The following is an 18,124-nucleotide window of genomic DNA, read 5'->3' as shown; positions in this document are numbered from 1 at the left end:
AGTCACTTATAAAGTCAAGAGACACGAAAGCAGTAAAAATGAGTATTTCTGTAAAAATCAGTCAAGAAACTCACACACACAAAGAGGACATAAGGGGGATGCCTGGGTGGCTCAGTCAGTTAATTGGCTGCCTTTGGCTTAGGTCATGATCTCAGGGTCCTGGGATCAAGCCCTGCATGGGGCTCCCTGCTCAGCAGGGAGTCTGCTTCTACCTCTTTCTCTCGGTGTTCTCTCTCTCTCTCACTCTTGCTTTCTTTCAGATAAATAAATAAAATCTTAAAAAAAAAAAAAAAAGGACGTGAGATATAATGACATATACCAAAAGCGGGGGAGGAGAGAAGAAAAGAATGAATTCAATCTTGAACAGCCATCAACTTAATATAGACTGCCATTTGCAGAAGAGGTCATATACAAAACAATGGTTTTGAATGACACACTGGATCAGATGTATTTAACAGATATATTCAGAATGTTCCATCCTGAGACAGCAGAATACACGTTCTTTTCAAGTGCACATGAAATATTCTCCAGAATAGATCAAATATTTCTGATTGGGTCACAAATACACAATATAGTTACAAAAATATTGCAGTTATTCCATGCACCTTTTGTGACCACAAGGCTATGAAACCAGAAGTCCACAACAAGAGAAAAATCTGGAAAGACCACAAATACATGTAGGTTTAAACAACATGCCACTAAACAATGATTGGGTCAACCAGGAAATCAGAGAAGAAATTAAAAAATACATGGATACAGGTAAAATGAAAACACCGTGGTCTAAAATCTTTGGAATGCAGCAAAAGCAGTCCTAAGAGGGAAATATATAGCAATACAGGTCTACCTCAAGAAGCAAGAAAAATCTCAATCTAACCTTACATCTAAAGGAGCTAGAAGAAGAACAACAAATGGAGCCTAAAGCCAATAGAAGGAAAGAAATAATAAAGATTAGAGCAGAAATAAATGATATAGAAACTAAAAAAGCAATAGGACAGATCAATGAAACCAGGAACTGATTATTTGAAAAAAATTAATAAAATCGATAAAGCCCAACAAGACTTCTGAAAAAGAAAAGAGAAAGGACCCAAATAAATAAAATCACAATGAGAGAGGAGAAATAACACCCAACACCACAGGAATAAACACTATTGTGAGAATATTATGAAAAATAATATGCGAACCAGTTACACAACCTGGAAGAAATGGGTAAATTCCTAGAAATATATAAATTACCAAAACTGAAACAGGAAGAAATAGAAAACTTGAGCAGACTTACAACCAGCAATTAAATTGAATCAATAACCAAATAATTCCCAACCAAAGATCAGATGGCTTCATAGGTGAATTCTACCAAACATTTAAAGAAGAGTTAATACTTATTCTTCTCAACCTACTCCAAAAAATAGAAAAGGAAGTAAAACTTCTAGATTCATTCTATGGGGCCAGCATTATCCTGGTACCCAAACCAGATAAAGACACCACTAATAAAAGAGAACTACAGGCTAATATCCCTGATGAACATAGATGCAAAAATTCTCAATAAAATACTAGCAAACCAAATCTAACAATACGTTAAAAAAAACCACTCACCACAATCAAGTGGGATTTCTTCCTGGTTTGCAAGGGTGGTTCAGTATTTGCAAATCAATCAACATGATACATCCCAATAATAAAACAGATGATAAGAATCATAGGATCCTTTCAATAGATGCAGAAAAAGCATTTAACAAAGTACAACATCCATTCATGATAAAAACCTTCAACAAAGTCAGGTTAGAGGGAACATACCTCAACATAATAAAATTGCTTATATAATAATAATGATTAAATAATAATAAATATAAAAAAACCCCACAGTTTTTTTTTTTTTTTTAATCCTCAGTGGTGAAAAACAGAGCTTTTCCTATAGGGTCAGGAACAAGAGAGGGATGGATGTCCATTCTCACCACTGTCATTTAACAGTACTTGAAGTCCTAGTCACAGCAACCAGACAATGAAAAGAAATAAAAAATATCTGAATGAGCAAGAAAGAAGTAAAACTTTCATTATTTGCAGATGACATGATACTATAATAGAAAAGCCAAAAAAAAAGAACTGATAAACAAATTCATTTAAGTTGCAGGATACAAAATCAACATACAGAAATCTGTTGCATTTCTATACACCAATAATGAAGCAGCAGAAAGAGAAATTAAGGAATCAGTCCCATTTACGGCTGCACCAAAAACTGTAAGGTACCTAGGAATAAACCTAACCAAAGAGGAGAGAGACCTATACTCTGAAAACTATAAAACACTGATGAAAGAAATTGAAGATGACACAAAGAAATGGAAAGACATTTCATGCTCTGGATTGGAAGAACAAATACTGTTAAAATATCTCTACTACCTAATGCAATCTACACATTTAATGCAATCCCTATCAAAATACCATTAATATTTTTTACAGGACTGGAACAAATAATCCAATAATTTGTATGGTTCCACAAAAGACTCCAAATAGCCAAAGCAATCTTGAAAAAAGAAAAACAAACCTGGAGGCATCACAATTCCAGACTTCAAGTCATATTACAAAGCTGTAATAATCAAAACAGTAAGGTACTACCACAAAAATAGACACATAGATCAATGGAAGAGAATAGAGAGCCCAGAACAGAACCCACAACTATATGACCAATTAATATTATTGACAAAGCAGGAAAGTATCCAATGGCGAAAAAGACAGTCTTTTCAACAAATGGTGCTGGGAAAACTGGACAGCAACATGAAAAAGAATGAATCTGGACCACTTTCTTACACCATACACAAAAAAATTCAAAATGGATTAAAGATCTAAACGTGAGACCTGAAACCATAAAAGTCCTTGAAGAGAACAGAGGCAGTAACTTCTTTCTGGATTTGTCTCCTGAGGCACGGGAAGCAAAATAAAAAATAAACTATCGTGACTACATCAAAATAAGAAGATTCTGCACATTGCAGGAAATAACAAAACTAAAGGCAACATAGGGAAAGGGAGAAGATATTTGCAAATGACATATATGATAAGGGGTTTGTATCCAAAATATATAAAGAACTTAAAAATTGAACACCCAAAAAGTGAATGATCTAAAATGGGCTGAAGACATGAATAGACATTTTTCCATAGAAGATACACAGATAACTAACAGATGCATGAAAAGATGCTCAACATAACTTATCAGGGAAATGCAAACCAAAACAACAATGAAATATCACCTCACACCAGTCAGAATGGCTAAAATCAACAACACAGGAAACAACAGGTATTGGTGAGGATGTGGAAAAAGGGGAACTCTGGCACTGTTGGTGGGAACGCAAATTGGTGAAGCCACTCTGGCAAACAGTGTGGAAGTCCTTCAAAAAGTTAAAAATAGAACTACCCTATGATCCAGCAAAGACACCACTAGGTATTTACTCAAAGTATACAAAAATACTAATTCAAAGGGATACATGCACCCCGGTGTTTATAGCAGCATTATCTACAATAGCCAAATTATGGAAATAGCCCATGGGTCCATCAATTGATGAATGGATAAAAAAGAAGTGATAGATCTGTACAATGGAATAATACTCGGCCAGAAAGAAGAATGAAATCTTGCCATTTGCAAGGACATTGCAAGGACACGGATGGAGCTAAAGAGTATTATGCTAAGTGAAAAGTCAGTCAGAGAAAGACAAATACTGTATGATTCCACTCACATGTAAATTTAAGAAACAAATGAACAAAAGCAAAAAAGAGAGGCAAACCAAGAAACAGATTCTTAACTATAGAGAACAAACTTACAGTTACCAGAGAAGTTGGGGGTGGGGGCAGTAAATAGATGATGGGGATTAAGGAGTGTTGTAATGATCACAGGTGATGTATGGAATTGTTGAATCACTGTATTGTACTAATATTACACAGTATGTTAACTAACTGGAATTAAAGAAAAACATAAATAAAAACCAAAAATGGTGCTGATGGACTTGCATGACAGAGTTGCCATAAACCTTCAATTTGTAAAAAAACTCAATATCTGTGAAGTGCAATAAATGAGGTAAGTCATGCTTGTACTTAGTAAGATTTTGTGATTTTGTTGTGTTAATATATGTATTTCAAGCTTATTTTAGACTTTATGAGTTTAGAGTACTTCAGATGTATAATTATTCTTTTTAAAATTTTAAGGCAATCACTTATAAATCTAACCATGATTGATTTAATTAAAGATTTGCATTCTCCATCCGTATTCAGAGCTTCTAAGTAAATAAAAGCAAATTATTTTTCCATACATTTCATTTTTCTAAGAACTCATTTTTGTGATGTTTTACCATGAAAATTTTAGTGGAGGCAGTGCTTCCAGCTTGTGTAAATTTCTAAACTCTATTATGTTGGTGGCCCATTTTACTTTATATAATTTGATAAATACTCAAATATATAAAATAGAATTTTTAATGAAACTTTAAACAGAGAAAACATTTCATTTCTTCAAATGAAGGGTGGATTCAAGTACTTAGCTATAATAGAACATGTGGAAATGTTCTTTTTGACACTCTTTTAGCTTTGATCTGTGGAGAGAATTTTTTTTCTTTTGTAATTTAATTGCAGTAGAAGCCACTGTTTTCAGTGATGTGGAATGTCAAAATGGAAAAAGAACAATTGTTTTGAAAGTGGACGCAAAAGCCTGATAACTTTCAACCATAGAAATAAAAAACATCTCACTCCCTAGGAATTCTGTTTGCTGAATTTTAAACACGAACTTTCTCCTGTGGCAGTAGATGATTTTCTACAAATTAGGAAAATTTAATAACCTAGTTGGTTATTCCTGCCTTCATTATGAGGCAGTTGTTATAGTTATCCACTGCTGCTGCTTTTACTGATGCGTTTCAAAAACCTTTGTCCTTCTTCTGAAACAAGGCTCTCTCTACTTTGTTTCCTTTATTCTCATGGCCTTTAGATCTTAACACTGTCCACTCATCCCTGATTGACAGATATCAGAGGCTCTGTCAAGGCTGTTGGTCCCTAAGGCCATCAAGCTGTCATTCAACCTCCCAGTGTCATGACTAAATCCCCAAAAAAGTTCTCATTTCTGTTAGCTTAGCTGGAGAACATATTGTCCTTCTCTAGTACTTGGAACCTTTATTCTGTAAGTGGCTTTATCTTTAATATAATCAAAATGTGTTTTAATAAAAATAGCTTCAATATAGATTTTGTTTTAAAAATTTCTTACCAAAATTTACATGTTGGTCAAAGCTAAAATATAACAAGTAGCATATTAGGAAAATAAGCATAATTTTAAGATTAGTTGGTTTACACTATAATTCTTTATTATGTTGGTTTTTGACATTCCCCAGGATTATTTAGTGTGCCTAGAGATAAAATAGAACATATAGATGCTAATGATTTTTTTAGATAAAATGTGTTATATGTAAATATTCATGAATAGATGAATGAGGATGACTAATTACTATACTTTCTCAAATGTGTTTCTAAAAATAAATAAAATTTGGGGTGATCATCAAAATTATAAAATTCATTGATGGATCTCAGTTGGATATTGGTTATCTCTGTGGTACCTTCAATAGGTGAACAAAAATATTACTCAGTATTAGAGGTTCAAGTGAGTTTTGGTGTCCAAATTATAGTGCTTCCATTTGCTATAAATGCAAAGAAAATAGGTTGATTTTCTTTTGGAATTAACCTACAATTTAATTATCCATGGGAAAATACCCTATAACTGCTAGTTAGACTTTTCTGATAAATGTTTCTGTAGAATGAGGCATAAGCCTGAAAGTCTAAAATATTTAATTCAAAGAATAATAACCAAGTACTTCCGTGCAAGGCATTCTTGATCCAATGCTTGGGTTACATCCAGAAACAGAATGAAGGTCCTGACTTCTTTGGGGAGTTTTGTTTTGTTTTTTAAATTTTAAATGAGCCTTGATCTGCTCTCTTTTCTAAAATGGATTCAATCTTTGGCCCAAATTTTTTATTTATACCCAGCAAATAGCCTCAAAGAGAAGGAATTAGAACATGGCCTGTTAGGTGGAGGACAGTCAGAGTAAAGCATTAGCAAAAGACCCTGCCTGAACTTCTTACCAATAAGTGCAGCAGAAGATTAAAACCATAAAATTATATTATCTGTGCTTTTCCTTAATTAATTTTTTAAACAATATTCAAAGCTTCCTAAGCACTAGAGGAAAAAATTCAAATTTTATTTTTAAAGTATTGTGAATATCAGGATGGGTCACATGGTATTTTCAGGATCTTAATATAGTATGGATTCATGTACAAACACTAAAAGTGGAAATACCGTTTTATAAGAAGGTTGACATCTTCGCATAGGACTGAGAAATCTGATATTTTAATTAGAGATTAATTAATTTTGAAATTTTAACTCATTTGATATAAAATCTCATGGTTTAAATCAGGGGATATTTTCAATAGAATTTTATGAGAGTATTTAAGAAGAAGAAAAATATCTTAATTGTTGACTATTTGACAGCTGGAAAGTGGGGGGAAATGAAAATATATCCTGGGCTAGTAAATGTTTCATCTCATTTCTAACTTCTGAGGTCCTCTGCTCTCTTCAGCTGAGACCACTGATAACCCTACACCAATCTTCTCGTTCATCATTAGGACCAGTCTTGAAAATAGAAGTATATATTTAAAACAATTCCATGAGTCACGCATTGTAGAACTTGCTCTGATACTATGGTCCATTCGATTGTAAGCCTTCTGACAGCAAGTCCAGGTTTAATTATTATTTTATTTTTAAAATATTTTATTTATTCATTCAATTATTTATTTATTGAGAATGAGAGAGAGAATGAGAGAGAGAGCACAAGTGGGAGGAGGAGCAGAGGGAGAGGGAGAGAGAGAATCTTAGACTCCATGCTCAGTGCAGAGCCCAACCCAGGGTTCGATCCCACAACCCTGAGCTCTCAATTTGAGCCAAAATCAAGAGTTGGATGCTTAACCAACTGAGCCATCCAGGACCCCTCAGGTTTTTATTATTTATTACCTTTACCTGAACAGTTTCACAGTCTGTCATATGGTAGACATTGACAATATTTTGATGGATGAATAATCTACTCTTGTTCTGTCATTTCCTACCATTACTCAAGAGGGAGTAGTGAGAAATAGAGCAAAACTGGAAACTACCTACTGTGTCATGGTATTAGAAACTGGAGTTTTGAGGTTAAAGCATGCCAGTGTCTGTTTCTATCATGATTCTCTGAGTCTCTGCATTTGTTGTTTGGAGCCCATCTAAAGACAGAAATTGTCAGAATAAATTAAAAAAAAATCACGACTCAACTGTATGTTGCTTACGAAAATCTCAATTCAAGTCAAACAGCATGAATAGTTGAAATGAAACAATGAAAACATGTATACCATGAGAATATTATTTTAAAAATAGGAAAGCAAGAGTGGCTATATTAATATCTGATAGAGTACATTTCAAAGCAAGATAATTGTAAATACAGTGGAATGCTTTCTAGTTTCAGCTGCATCTTTCTCCTGAAATAAAATCATACTTTCTATCCCTTTGTCCACCTTGAGAACATTTATGTTTTCATTGTCACAAGATCCCATGTCCCCAGTGTTTTATTTTGAAGATAATGCTGGCATTCCTCTGAAGACATACAAATTTCCCCTCTGATTTTTTCCATTTGTATACCATCGTTACAGACTTGTCTTTATTTCTGTGAACTTAAAAGCGTATATCTACTTTTTATACTGTATTGACAGTAGTTCAGAGTGGAATTATAATCTGTATGCCACTAACAGTCATTATAGTATCACAACTGATAAATACTTAACCTCTTAATAGCTAGATATATTATTGAAGTAAAGAAACATTCATTGTTTTGGTAAAAGAGCATGTATGCATAGAAATCAAACCCATACTTACGCAATCTTGGTTTCTATTTTGTTGAGGTCATCTGTTATTTTAAGCTACCCTATATGTTTTGCATACTCTCTCTACATCTTGATAATTTTCCACATGATGAGTCTTACCTTCTCAAACAGAATTAGAGAGACTATATTCACAGGATCCCTTTCAAATAGAACATGTACATTTAATCAAAGTTACTACAATGAAGTGCAGCCAAGCATTCTTAGTTATAGACATAATCAACACTTAAAAGGAAATCAGTCTTTTGGCAACCACTGTGATAGAGTGTCCTGTGGCAGTAATAGAATTTCTGATGCCAATTATTGAATGCCATAGGAGCCAACTGATAATGACAATCAGGTTTAGAAACAGAAATCACTGTGCCATGTGGGGCATTGCTGCTGCTTCTGTCTGGCTTGCTGACCTTACCAGAGATTCTGGAAGCTGCCAAACATCCTTTAATGAATTTTGTTCCTGCTTAAGTAACTCTGAGAGCGTTGCATTGTTTGCAGTCAAGAGTCCTGAACACTCATCACTCTGATGTTAATAGTGTGTGTTTATTCTTAGTTATTTTTGATGGTAAAGATAATAAACTATGAACTTTCACAGAAATCGTCCATTTTTAGCCCATACTCTGCAATAGGAAAGTCAGCCTACCTGAGACAATCTGCTTTTGGTGGGATGTACTGTATGATTCTATCATGACTCATAGATTTGCTTTGGGTACAAAGTTTGCATCAAAGAATTTTCCAGCAGCTCAGGCAGAGAGAGGTGACTATATGTAGTTCACTTTCTAGAAAAATTCATCTGTCTTAGACTAAACATAAAGATAGATTCCTGCTAAGAGTGTGAAGATGTAATGTTAATGTTCTGAGTCAGTCTGGAAGTTTGAGTAGTGTGTGCTCAGGTGAGGTTTGCTCCTGTTTCTAAGATTTGTGACAAACGCACATTGAAGATTGCATTTCTTGCCAGCTGGGACTCCATAAGCAGCTATAGATTTATAAGTGCAATTGAAGTAGAAAAATAAAGCAAATAGAACAAGTATTTGTCTTTATTTAATAAATAAAAATAAAAATTTCATAAACGTACATTTTAGTGACATGAGTACTGGCTACATTTTTTATTTCTGTATTAATAGCTTTTTTGTAACTCTCTGCCATCCGAATTTTGCAATCAGCTCAGTTTAGCAAATACTGATTGGAAAAATCCTAAACATTACAAAGAACATAGTGAACTATGTATGCTGTGAATGTAAAGATGAAAAAGACAGTTGGGAAACAAAAGGAAAGAATGAGAGAACTAATATTTTGTTATGTACTTGGTGCTATGGACTCTGCAGAAATCTTGACCCATGTTAACAAACTTACTGCTCATAGTAGTCTTTTAAATGAGTTTTCAGAAAAGCTCAATGATTTGTCTACAATCTTATAAATAGTGGGTTATGTTGTGGTTTAAAGAAGGAACAGAAATTCAGTTTCTGTCAATTTCCAAAACTTAGCCCTTTTATTTTCGTAAGTAGTTTTTACTCTTGTTTATAAGAATGGAGTGTATTACAGAGTATCACATGATTTTAATTAGATTTTGACATTTATGTAATATTAAATGCTATATGTTAAATAGCATCCATTAATAATAATATTATTAATATTATTAATAATACAAGCAGATATATATATATATATATATATATATATATATATATATATATATATATATATATATATTGAAAATTAGTTCATATAGCCAAGCAATGTTCTATTAAGGTACATAGACAATATTTGATATCCATTTGTATTTGTGGATATTTGCCATAATTCCATTGCTCTGAAATCCAGTAAATATGTTAGAAACTACTGTTTCACACTCTGAGATAAAATTATTAATTCAAGATAGAGCAACTGTCTGCATTGTTTTTATAACATCCTCCTCAGAAGAGTAGTTAACAGTAGTAATAATTTATCTTAGTTGGAACAAAGATATTTGTGCTAAGATAAACTAGTGAAATTATAAGTTAACCAAAGTTTAACTGCAGTACTCCCCAGGAGCTGTATTTTGCTAAAATTCATGTGGATCTCCGAGAATACCATATAAAATAATGTGCTCTCTGAAATTATACTACATAACATTTTCCTCCCATGATACATAAAAAAGACCAAAATTCAATGGAGTATATCTTGGAAAATATTTTTACCTATTATTCTGACATTATTGGACAAATGGCTGATCAGTCACAGGGCAAATATTTGGGAGATCACTGCCATAATCCAGGGAGAGTTTATGAGGTTATTGCTAGAAAGGAACAGGAGGCCTAATACAGTGACAGGCTATAAAATGTAATTTAGAAGGGCAACTGACACTACTTAGAGACAGACAAAAACATTTATTTATACAAAAATAATAATAGCTATCATTTGTCTATAATTTACATGCTTTCCACTACTGTTAATATTTCCTGTGGTTGGCTTATTTAATCATTATCCTGTAACCCCATTTACAGATGAAATTTCTAAATCCATGTACATAGAATACTTCGAAGAAATGAGTTATGGGTGTAAGTAAAAGCCTTATTTTATTGCACGGTAGTGTGTTCTATATAAATATACAGTCATTCAAAATACTTATGTATTAGCTAAAAAATACTTAATTCATCCAATATAATGTAACTATGATCCTGTCTGGTTTGAAAAGCTCTTTAAGTCCCTTACCGGTAAATTAATTCAGTTATTGAAGTATGGGGCGCCTGGGTGGCTCAGTTGGTTGGGCGTCCGACTCTTGATTTTGACTCAGGTTGTAATCTTAGGGTTGTGGGATCGATCTCTGTGTCAGGCTCTGTGCTGGGCATGGAGTCTGCTTGAGATTCTCTCTCTCTCCCTATGTTCCTTCCCCCTCCCTCTCTTAAAAAAAAAAAATTAGAACATATTCAGCACCCCTGTTGACTCTTTTGTGCTTTCTTCCAGTCACTCAAGTCCCAGGGAAAACCTCTATTCTTCTAATGGCAAAGAATAGTTTTGCCAAAGTTTGTATATTACAAAAATTAAATCATGTATTTTGGGCTCTTTGATATCTGAATTCTTTTCCTCAGTATTATATTTGCAAAATACAGCCAAGTTGTTTTGCATAGTTGTAGATCATTCATTGCCTTTGTTGTATACAATTCCACTGTATAAATATACCATAATTATTTATCATTGTATTGCTGATGATGGGCATTTGGGGCTGTTATGAAGAGTGCTGCTAAGAAAATTATGACACATGTTTTGGGGAAGTATGTGTTTATATTGGAGAATAGAAAGCTAAGTCATAGAGTATGCCCATGTCCCATTATAGTACATAGAACTAATCATTCTGCAGAATTGAATGTACCAGTTCATATCCTTGGTACCACGCTCACCAGAACTTGCTGTCTTTGATATTTCTAATCTATTATTTGATATGCGATGGTAAAATGTTTGGGTTTAATTTCAATGTTTATAACAGCTAATGATATTGCCCAATTTTTTGATGCCTAGTGGTTACTTAGATACAACTTACATAAAGCATTTGTTCTTGTGTTTGGTCAAATTTTCTACTGGTTGTTTGTTTTTAATTATAGGTTTGAAAACATGTGATATTAACAAGTTAACCTGCAAAACGTTTTAGATTTGATAATAACAAATTCGTAAATATCTGGAATTTTGGAGCAACTGCATATTGCAAAATTATGTCTGATGTTAGAAAAAATATATTCCATAATCCAAAGAATGGGATTTGTCCTTTATAGGATGAAATTTGGATTGAAAGAATAATGAAAACTTAAAAAAAAAAAGATATAGCGATATATATTACAAAGACCCTTCCACCATCTGAGATGAAATGGATTTGCTGACGATTTACACAATATTCTATTAATATTGGAAATAAGATAAACTCTGGTTGAGTTTAAAAAAAAATAAGTCAATATGCAACTTACTGTTACTTGTAGCATTTATCTTGACTCTCCATAAACATGATAAATGTGTATTGGTTCTAAATCAGGCAATGATTTAATCTTCATTTTACTTTATTTTTATTTCTTTAAGTTTTTAGTTTTTAGAGTAGTTTTTGGTTTACAGAAAAATTGAAATTTACAGAGATTCCCCTATATTCCTCAGACATATAAATAGCTCCCCTATTATGAAAATTCCCAACCACAGTGGCACATTTGTTACAGTTGATGAACCTACATTGACACCTCATTATCACCTGAATTCCATAGCTTTTACAAAGAGTTCGTTCTTGGTATAGTGTATTCTATGGGTTTAGACAGATGTACAATGACATGTATCCATCATTATAGCATTATATAGATAATTTTCACTGCCCTGAAAATCTTCATCCTTTTGTTAACTAAAGTAGTACTTAATTGCCTCTAGAATAAAGATGACCATTCATAAACTATCTAATCTGATCTAATCTGCAGTTTAAATATAATGCTTATATCTTTAATTACCTTAAATATAACAGGTTGTAGTGGAATTCACCTGCTACATAGTATTAATAAATCATTTAAAAGTGTGTGTATGTGTCATACACACACAAGTTATGCAGGTGTATACAAATATAGTATCTGATATTAAGTTTTAACATTACCTTCCAAAAGAAAAAATTCACCAAAAATCCTTTGCTTTTGGAATATAACAATTGATAGCTATATTATAGTTGGGCAGAAAGTATTCACTTACAATATAATAATTTCAAAACACAATTAAGTGTTGAAAAAATAGAGAAATTATATAAAATACACTTGTCAAATATAAACTTGTTTTCAAAATATGTTATTTTTTCTGCCTTATTTTTGTGCTTGGATTAAAGTTATAAATGGCACATTTTTTCCAGTGAAGGGAACACACACACACACACACACACACACACAGAGGCAGGCACACACAATTGAACTGCATCGTGTGTTGACTTTCTCTTGCTAACATTGACATTTTATCAAGGTTGCACATTACAACATTTATCTTAAGCTAACAAATGACTTCTATGACTTTTGTTTGCTTATAAAAATATTAAAATTAAATGTGAAAGTGAAAGGACTTTCTTGTCCTCTCATATTTTGTCTGGTAAAAATGACACTGAAAGAATGTAGCTTGGAGGCATTAATATAAATTGAATAATTCAGAAAGTATGATTCCAACACAACTTTGCAAAAGATTTCAAGTTCTCACACATTCAGATGAGTTTATTCTCTTCTGTATTTAAACAATTTTTTTTCAAAAGTAATTATGGACTTTTTAAAATTTTAATTCCAGTGTACTTAACACACAGTGTTTTTAATTTGAAGTGTACAATATAGTGATTCAACAATTCCATGTATTACTTAGTGTTTATCAAGATAAGTGTACTCTTAATCCTCTGAACCAAATTTACCCATCCACCCACCCACCTCCCCTCTGGTAACCATCTGTTTGTTCTCTATAGTTAAGAGTCTGTTTTTTGCTTTGTTTCTCTCTTTTTTCCCCCCTTTGTTTATTTGTTTTTTAAATACCTCATATGAGTGAAATCATATGGTATTTGTCTTTCTTTGACTGGTTTATTTTGCTTAGCATTAATACTCTCTCAGTTCCATCTACATTGTTGTAAATGGCAAGATTTCATTCTTTGTTATGAAGCATTTTTGATGCATTTTAGTTTCTTCTGAAATTTGAGCATCTGTCAGTTTTTCTGCAGGTTAAAATAATAACAAATATAAAAATATAATTACAAAAATAATTTTTACTATCTTTAGGCAGGGTTGAAATATGAACTGTATTAGTAAATGACTAAATTTAGTAATATAAAAATGTAAGTTTTTTTTGTAGTTGTAACAACAAACAAGGACACATAGTAGTTCTAGAAACTATGAATACTGTATCAGGGATACAATAAGAAAATAAAAATAAATGGAACTAATATTTATATCATGTTTCATAATGGGGGGGCAGATAGCTTTGAAACTACTTTAGTAATAATGCTTTTCAGTTCCCCATATGTAGTTCAAAGCCTCTAAAAATACTATTTCATTTTGTTATCTTTAAACCTTATAAATAGTGCAATATAGTGGACTTGCAAAATTTATTTCATTCTATGATGCTGATGTGCCTGGAAAGCCCCAATGTGTGGATAGGAGAGAAAAATAAGTTAATTCTGTTCTATAAGTTTCAAAAATTGGATGATACGTTACTTTTGGTAATCCTTTAAAACAATGTTTAGTACATATTAGATAAAATTATGTGGTCACTTAGCATCTCTTCTCTCCTGTTACTTCTATAATTTCATTGGCAAAGCCCTTGGGGCATATCAGCTGTCTGTGGTGGCCATCTGACTGAATGTGCAAACTGGAATACTTTGACAGTAAATGGAGTTGTTGTTAATAATAATCACACCTAGACAACAGTCATAACTGGGAACACGCTCCAAAATACCTAGCTCGGCCTCTCTTCCATTCTTGGTGAATGCGAACTCTACATCCTATGAAATTTTCCATCTGACGCACTACAGTGGCCCACTAGTGTTTGCTCAGCATTGTGGCACAGCTGTGTTAACGTGAGCTGTGTTGCTGGTGCACTAGTTTTCAATTCTAACCCCTCAGGCTCTGAAAGACTCATGACTCCTTATACCTAAGCACATTGAGCTTTCCAAGGTTCTGTGGTGATATCTGTACACCAAACGATTGTATGGAAGCTTTCTAAGTATCCACTCCCTTGGTTCTTCCTTAGCAGACAGTCACTATTTCTCCAGTCTCTGCTCTTAGAGCATTTTGCATGATACGACACAAATCCCCCCTCTTTTGAGTTAAAGACTATGGAGGGAAGAAACAGGACTCACATTCAAACCTCATTCTCTCTCTCTCTCTTACTTTTTTTGTTCTCACCCCTCAAATATCACCAGGTCAGAAAAGGACTCAATCTCATTCTCAAAAACAGGCATAGTGACACATGTAGGTGATGCATACCCTCTACCCTGTGGGAGAATATTCTTATCTGTTCCCTTTAGGTTCATTATTGACATACTAATGGGAATGGTGGTAAAAAAAATCAGGAAATCCTCCCTCATGATAACCTGATTAACATGGTTATCCTCCCCACTATATAATTTTTCATATAAGGACATAAACATGATATCTATCTATCTATCTATCTATCTATCTATCTATCTATCTACTATATACATCCCTTTATAATACATCTCAGTATTCCCATTCCTTCTATAATTTACCTTTATCTTAATCTCCTCTTATGAGTTGAAAATATTAGGCAGTTGGGCAAAAAAGAAAAGCACATTTATAATAAATAATCTTATATTAATAATCACAATTTTTAGTTTTTCCATAAATAAGAAAACTTATATAAAAAATGCTATATTGGCCATATAGTATATGTTTTAACAAATTTCCATATTTTCTATAATAAGTCCATTTTTTTCTGTAATAATTTTAAAAAGTCATCAGCATAAATTATGAGTATTTTCCTAACATGTAAAATGAATGTAATTTTACACAAAAGGGATATCATTTCCAAAATTTTACAAGTTACTATTACCCACTGCATTATTTTAAGAGGAAATCCACATTCTAGTTGAATCAAATTTTAAAAAAAATAACAGTCAATACAGTATTAACAGCTCTAGTTTTCAATCTTGCCAAGAAACTTTGTCCTTGGTGACAGTGGGCAGCTTACATTATATTGAAGGAATTTTATAATTTGGCTTGCAACATAAAGTGTGGTTTATAAAGTAGTTAGGTTATTAGTAATTTCCACATTTATCTTAATGTGTAATTTGGTGACCTTCCTGTTTCATATTAGGAATAGTTTCCTCATATCCACAATTTAGATTGGTATTTGTATCTAATTGGATATATTATTTTTCTATGTCTGTGTAATTGGATATATATTTTCCTACAATATATTTATATGTGTTATTATAGTATATTTCCACTAAGGCTTATCTTTTTTTTTAATATGCTAAGCATGTGGTCAAATTTTGGAAGTAATGTATTCTCATTATGATAGCAAAAATAACTGTTCTTTTTTTTTTTTTTTTAAGAATTTATTTATTTATTTGACAGAGATAGAGACAGCCAGTGAGAGAGGGAACACAAGCAGAGGGAGTGGGAGAGGAAGAAGCAGGCTCATAGCGGAGGAGCCTGATGTGGGGCTCGATCCCATAACGTCGGGATCACGCCCTGAGCCGAAGGCAGAAGCTTAACCGCTGTGCCACCCAGGCGCCCCAAAAATAACTGTTCTCTTGATATCTATAGAATGAAAAAGAAAAAAATGAGAGAATAGAACCATATGCCTTTAAAAAATATTTTGAAGGGTAAAAAAATAACTGAAGTCACCCAACAAAATGGGCCATGAGGTTATGGATAATTTTAGTCTATGTTCTACAAATATATTATAGAAATTAAGAAATTACCAATATTTGAAGATCACCAATTCAATAGTAATTACCCTTCTGAGAAGCATATTGCCTTTAGATACATTTTAATGTGTTTGATTAATTAGGTTTCATTTACACAAGAGAATGACTACAATTATAATATTAAACATGTTATAAAATTGTCTGAAAATGTGTGTATGTGAATTTTATTATAAAAATGAAATACCCAAGTGTGATTATTCTATAAAGGAAACCTGTAAAGCAATCTTAAGAGAAACAGGGGTATTTCATATATCCAGGTCTATGTATTTAGGTATTTAGTATTTAGACTAGAATTATGGTAATATATAGGAAAATAGGATGAGTATATTTATGTCTATATCTGCATTTTATGTCTGTATCTATATCTACATACACACAAGCACATACATATTTATACTTCGCTATCTGTATCTGCACATACACACACACGTCTTGCTTTAAAATTGCCTTTCTTTTCAATTGACCAAATCAATTATTAAGACAACACAGCAATCAAACATGTGTTGCAAATTGACATATATTACTAGAAACATGAGATATTTGATTCAGAAACTAGAGTCTGCACAACATTATCACAGGCTTAGCTCGTTGAGAAAATGTCAGTCTCTTCCTTTGAGCTCTGTAATTAACCTTCTCATACCAATGTAATGTAAGAGATGACATTTTTGTGTTGTATATAAGTAACTTCTGGACTTTTGTCTCTTTTTCTTAACCATAAATATAATACACTTTCTATTAACATCACAGAATAGTCACATTCAAAAATAAAGAATGAAATCATTTTATAATTTTCTATCAGTTTATGTAGATATCTTTTGTTATACATTTTTTCTTCTAGAAAATCTTCAGTGATTATTAATTCTCTTGTAACTATATTTAATTTAGAACAATTCCACATTTTATTTTGTTTAATAAATTTCTTATAGAAACTTGTATTGGTGATAAAATATTCTACACATAGTAAAATTCAGTCATTAGGAGTGATCAGTGACAGTATCCTTTAAAATATGTATGAGATATTTGCTTCAGTCATTTCATCAAATTAAAGACACATTAACATTTTATGGATGAATTAATACTCCAGTGTAATTTCTCTTAGGTGATTGATGCAAATAGCAACTACCTGGAATACAAATATTTCATAGTTTTAAAATCTGAATACGATGTAATTACAAAATAAAAATAATTTTTCTCTGTGTGCTTATGCAATAGTCTATGAAGCCACATAAATTCAGGACCTTGAGATTGTCTCATTGCATTTTTTTTTTAATTAGGCTTTATGAGTTTTGAAGTGAGGATACATTTCCATCTGTCTGAATACATAAGCTCCTGTACACAAAAGTCAAATTATAACTTATTTTCAATTGAAACCACAGAGTATGAATTATGAAGGACAAGATAGGTGCTTTGGTGATTTTGCAGACAAAAATTTTTTAAAATGCTGTATTGACATTTGTACTGCATTGAAATATTTGAGGAATTCTGTATGAAGGAGAAGGTTGAATCTGCTTGTTCTCATAGAGTGTAGAAGGAAGAATCAGGACTAGCATGCAGAGATAAAAGGAGATATATTTGTCTAGCAAATGATGATGAATTTCTAATAATTAGTAGTAGGCAGATCTTCTGCCCATTATTTCTGAGAGTAAATTAATTATCCCTGCCTTGTGTCAGAGTTTGGACCAAAAATCTTTGCAGAAGACTCCTGCTCATAGGGTTATGTTAACAGCTTCAGAAACACTAAGGTTAGGGATGCCTTGTGGGTGAGAAAGGAGGCGAGCACAAACAGGACACTCCAGGTGTGTGGTG

Source organism: Ursus arctos, unplaced genomic scaffold, assembly GCF_023065955.2.
Source record: "Ursus arctos isolate Adak ecotype North America unplaced genomic scaffold, UrsArc2.0 scaffold_10, whole genome shotgun sequence".
NCBI lineage: Eukaryota > Metazoa > Chordata > Mammalia > Carnivora > Ursidae > Ursus > Ursus arctos.
This window is presented reverse-complemented; position numbering follows the sequence as displayed.